This window comes from Colobus angolensis, unplaced genomic scaffold (assembly GCF_000951035.1).
Source record: "Colobus angolensis palliatus isolate OR3802 unplaced genomic scaffold, Cang.pa_1.0 Scaffold476, whole genome shotgun sequence".
NCBI lineage: Eukaryota > Metazoa > Chordata > Mammalia > Primates > Cercopithecidae > Colobus > Colobus angolensis.
The window spans coordinates 51,482-56,574 of record NW_012118221.1 but is presented as its reverse complement, the minus strand read 5'-3'; positions in this window follow the sequence as shown (position 1 = coordinate 56,574).

The following is a 5,093-nucleotide window of genomic DNA, read 5'->3' as shown; positions in this document are numbered from 1 at the left end:
AGGCATGCGCCACTATGCCTGGATAATTTTTTGTATTTTTAGTAGAGACAGGGTTTCACCATGTTGACCAGGTTGGTCTCAAACTCCTGACCTCACGTGATCCACCCACCCTGGCCTCCCAAAGTGCTGGGATTACAGGCATGAGCCACCGTGCCCGGCCTTAAACATTTTTTTATACAGACAGGGTCTTACTCTGATGCCCAGACTGGAGTGCAATGGCATGATCGTACCTCACTGTAGCCTTGAATTCCTGGGCTCAAGCAGTCCTCCCACTTCAGCCTCCCAAGTAGTTAGGACTACAGGCACACACCACCAGTGCCCAGTTATTTTTTTAAAAATTTTTTGTAGAGACAGGGTCTTATTATGTTGCCCAGGCTGGTCTTGAACCCCTCGCCTCAAATGATCCTCTCGTTACAGCCTCTCAAAGTGCTGGAATTACAGGCATGAGGCACAATGCCCAGCTAGAATATACATTGTTTTTAGTATACAGGTGAATTTATCATATTTGACAGTAAAGCCAGCTTCAACAAAGTTTCAGAAGATTGGAAGCACTCGGAATGTACTCTGACCACAATAGTCTTAAGGTAGAAATAAATTATGAAAACTAATTAGAAAATGGAAATTAAGCAGTACACTTCTAAGTAATCCATTAATCAAAAAAGAGATCACAATAGAAATTAGAAAGTATGTGAAACTGAATAATAATGAAAATATGACATATCAAAACTTCTGAGATATAGTTAAAACAGTGGTTGGATGGAAATGTGTAGCTTTAAGTGCATATGCTAGAAAAGGAGGAAGTTTAATATCAGTGATCCAAGCTTGTATTTCAAGAAGAGTAAAAGAACAGCAAATTAAACCCAGAGAGAAATAAATAGATAAAAGTAAAAAATAATGAAATTTAAAACAAACACACACCAGAGAAAACTGAGGAGCTTTTACTTCTGTCCATGATGGAGCAACTGGCATGATACTCTTCCTTTGTAAAAGCTAGGATAATGGAAAAAAGTATCTGAAACAATGCCTTAGACATTGGGCAACAGCCAGCCCAGGACCATAGTCCCTTACAGATGGAAAATGAATGAGGTAAGCACTATGATCACATAGGCTTTTTGCTTAAAAGCAATTTCTGGACCACAGCACAGGATGGCATAACCCAAGGAGAGCCTGGCAGCTTTGCTGAGTTGATGTAGTAGGGATAGAAGCTTGGGGAGGCCAAGGTGGCTAGAATTTGCAAGGCAGAGTACTAGAGAAGAGAAAAACTCTACATATAGAGAAGGTGCTCAAAAGTCTGCATGGGTTACCCTCCAGTCTTTGGTTGAATATTAATCTGTGCAATTGTGGCAGCCATGAAAATAGACCTCTCAGACCTCCAACTGCAAGGAATGTAATTTTGACCTATCGGCCCAGTTGCTGCATTTTGAAATTCATCACCATGTTCATACTAAGGAATCTTCCTATGGCTGCTGCTTACAGTCAGTGACTAGGCACAGAGATACTGAGGGAGGCCCATTCTTGGAAGGCGTGAAACTCAAAATTTTGGCTGAAAGATTCTTCACTGGCATTGCCAAACTTCCTTAGAATTGCACTGCAGTGTAAGTTGCTTCCACTCAACCTTTCTTTTCTTTCCTTCACAAAGGTCAGACATACATTACAGTCTGATGCCTTTCCTAGATTCCCCTGGCTCCTTTGCTAGTTTTCTCACAGGTATTTCTCCCAGTAAATTTCTTGCATATCTAATCTCTTGCCATCTGTTTCTCAGGGGACTTGAGCTAACACAAGTGGTACCAAGAGTGGTCCAAGAAAATAGGCAGTTAGATGGGATCTGGGACTGGCTCACTCACCTCCTGGCAGGCAAAGAGAACATCATTCTGACTGGTACGTGGGACATGGATAGACACTAGCATAAACTGGAGCTCAGCAACTAAAGATTTCACAGGTGGCTACTTGGAAAATGATGTGGTAGAGGGAAATTCTGTGTAAGGTGTGCTGATGTAGGCAGAGAAAGATTTTGGGGGAGGAAGGAGATTACCTCCAAATGTGGGTAAATTGGTTACTGCTGAGTTGTTGATGCCTTGCAGTGGAATAATCAGAAACTGAAAGCTCTTGAGCAGTTAATGGCTAAGCCAGATGGTTTCGTGGTATCATCTTACAAAGAGCTCCTTATGTACTGCAGTGGAAGAGCAGACACATGTGAGCAGTAGGATGAAGATCTAATTGTTAGAGTTGCAGAACTTCAGAGACATGACACATTTGAATGCCCAGCAGGCCTATTATACAAAGGTCAGGACCTAGTGGGGATAACCTGGGACCCTGAAACATGGAATGGGGACATCAGGTTGAATGTCCCTAAGAATGCTGGCACTGCAGCCCTTGAACTGTCTGGGCTTGCAGAGATGGCTCATTTTTCCCTTGTAAGAACTAACACTTATATTTTGCTGTATGATGCCGCAGGTGCTCATCTCAGTAGCACTCCGATGTTTGGCTGCCAAGTCAATAACTTAGGTTAAATTTCAGCATAACTTTGTTGAAAACATGCTGGGCCTGATAAGGGAAGAAAAGAGACTTACATCAAAGGAATTGCAAGAATTAGCTAGCATACTAGCAGGAGGCAGGAATGTATCCTTGGAATTAGATTTTTAGGGTGTTTGATCAAGGGGACTAGAATGTAAGCATAGATAAGCAAGAATTCATCTACTTGGGAGTACTATCTCAGGACATGGGATTTAACACCCTTGCAAGGACCGTAGGGGATAAGGCAAATTCACTGCTGAGGTGGATTTTAGAAGCTTGGAAAATGCTGTGGCTACCACTCAGGGAAGTGGAAATGCCTGAGTTGCCCTTACAGATGGCACAGGAAAGGATGAAGAGGCTGAGGGAAGTAGGCATGCTGGAATAGATGTGTAATGTGAGACCAGAAGTCTAACCAGAGAATCATGGGAGGACCCAGAGGACACATCATTCACCAAGGACTGGTGAAATGAGGTTGAAGATTTGGACACTGAAAACTACAGCAACAGAGACTAATGTTGAACCCTAGACATAGCACTGTTCTCTGAAGAGACCAACCAGCTAGTTGGTGCCACGTCAAGTATATCAGGCTTCTTTCAACCCAAAAGAGCAAGAGTTTTATCTTCACCAGGTATAGATACTTATTCTGAGTATGGTCTTATACTTCCTGCCTAAAGATTATCAGCTTCTCTGGGGCTTACAGAATAATTCATAGGCATGGAATTCCACACAACATAGCATCCAACCACTTTACAGTGAAGAGGGTGTGGAGTAGTTTCATGACCACGGGATTCACTGGCAATATCACATGTACCATCCTAAGGCAGCCAGCCTTATAGAACACTGGACCAGCCTTTGTAAGTACAGATGAAGTGCTAGCTCAGAGGAAATATTCTGAAAAGATAATGTGCCAATCTTCCAGATGCAGGATATATATGCAGAGACTTTTATAGGATATCATATCCCCAGGAGGAAAAACACATGGGTCTGGGAGTCAGGGCATGGAAGCAGGAGTGGCTCCTCTTATTATCACTCTCAAAATGGGAACTCATGTCCCAACTGGGAGATTTTGTACTTCTCATCCTTGCAACCCTGGGCTTTGACAGAATTGGAGTTCTTGGTTTCCAAAAGGGGCACAATCTTACTAGAGGTCACACACAGCAAGAGTTCCATTTAACGTAAAGTTACAATTTCCACAATGGCATTTTGAATTCTTTGTGTCCAGGGTCTAGCAGGCAAGAAAAGAAGTCACCATACTGGGAGGGGTAATTGGCCTTGATCAGCAGGAGAAAGTAGGACTACTGTTACATGAAGGGGGAAGGATGGCAAATGTGTCCAACCCATTATCCATTTGAGTGTCTCCTGGTATTCCCTTGAACCACTGTAACTGTGAATGAACACATGTAGCAACCTGAGACTGAAAAGGGTATGATTACTAAGAGTTCAGGTTTCCCAGGAATGGAGGTTTGGATCACACCACTAGGTAAGGCACCAAGACCTGCTGAAATGATGGCTGTGAGTGAGGCAATTCAGAATGAATCATTGGAGGAAGGAGAGGATGAAGACCAGGTGCAGTGCGTAGATCAACTGCAGTGATGAGGACTGTAGTTTGTCTCATCATTCTCTCTATTCTTAGAGAGAATGTTAGCTCTTAGAGAGAGTGTTAGCTCTTCCCCCCAGGAAGAAAGGATAATAGGCATCATGGAGGAGCCTGTCTCCAAATTTTGAGGAGATGTATATCTGTTTGATGCAAGGGGTGAATATTTGGTCACCTAAAAAAAGTGTCTCTAATATATCTGACTGTTAAGAACATACTTGACTACTGGGCTCAGCTGCTGCACTCTGAAATCCATCTCCACATTTGCAGTAAGGCCATGTTTCCCATGTGTTAACTCCCATCTAATGACTTTCAGGCATATGAAGGTAGGCCTATTCCTGAGAAAAGGAGAATGCCTCTGATGGGAGACTTTGGTTTGAGGATTCCCCATCAGATTTCCAAACTTCCTTAGAACTGCAGTGCAGTCTAAATGTCTTCCACTCAACTTTCCTTTCTTTTCTCTTTCAAAAGGGTCAAACCTGCATTGCAATTATATGATTCTCTTAGCTTCTCTTGGCTCCCTTCCCATTTTTCCCTACAACATTATAATGTCTTAGAACCCCCTTCTTGGTATCTGTTTTTTGGAGTACTCAAACTGATATATATAGGATGAAATTTACAAGGCCAGTCAAAGAATATCTCCCAGGGATCTATAAGCAAAATAATTATCAGAGATCCCACAGGGCTAGGAGCAACTCCAGTTTCTGCCATCTAATGTGTAGAGATATTTTTGAACAGCCAGGGCATTTAGTAGAGACCCCATATCATATCTTTGTAGTAGGGCCAAACTATCTTACGATAAAAGGCCTTTTAGATATGCTCTTACACAGCTTAAAAACAAGACTCTTGGCCGGGCATGGTGGCTCATGCCTGTAATCCCAGCACTTTGGGAGGCTGAGGCAGGTGGATCACGAGGTCAGGAGTTCAAGACCAGCCTGGCCAACATGGTGAAACCCTATCTCTACTAAAAATACAAAAATTAGCT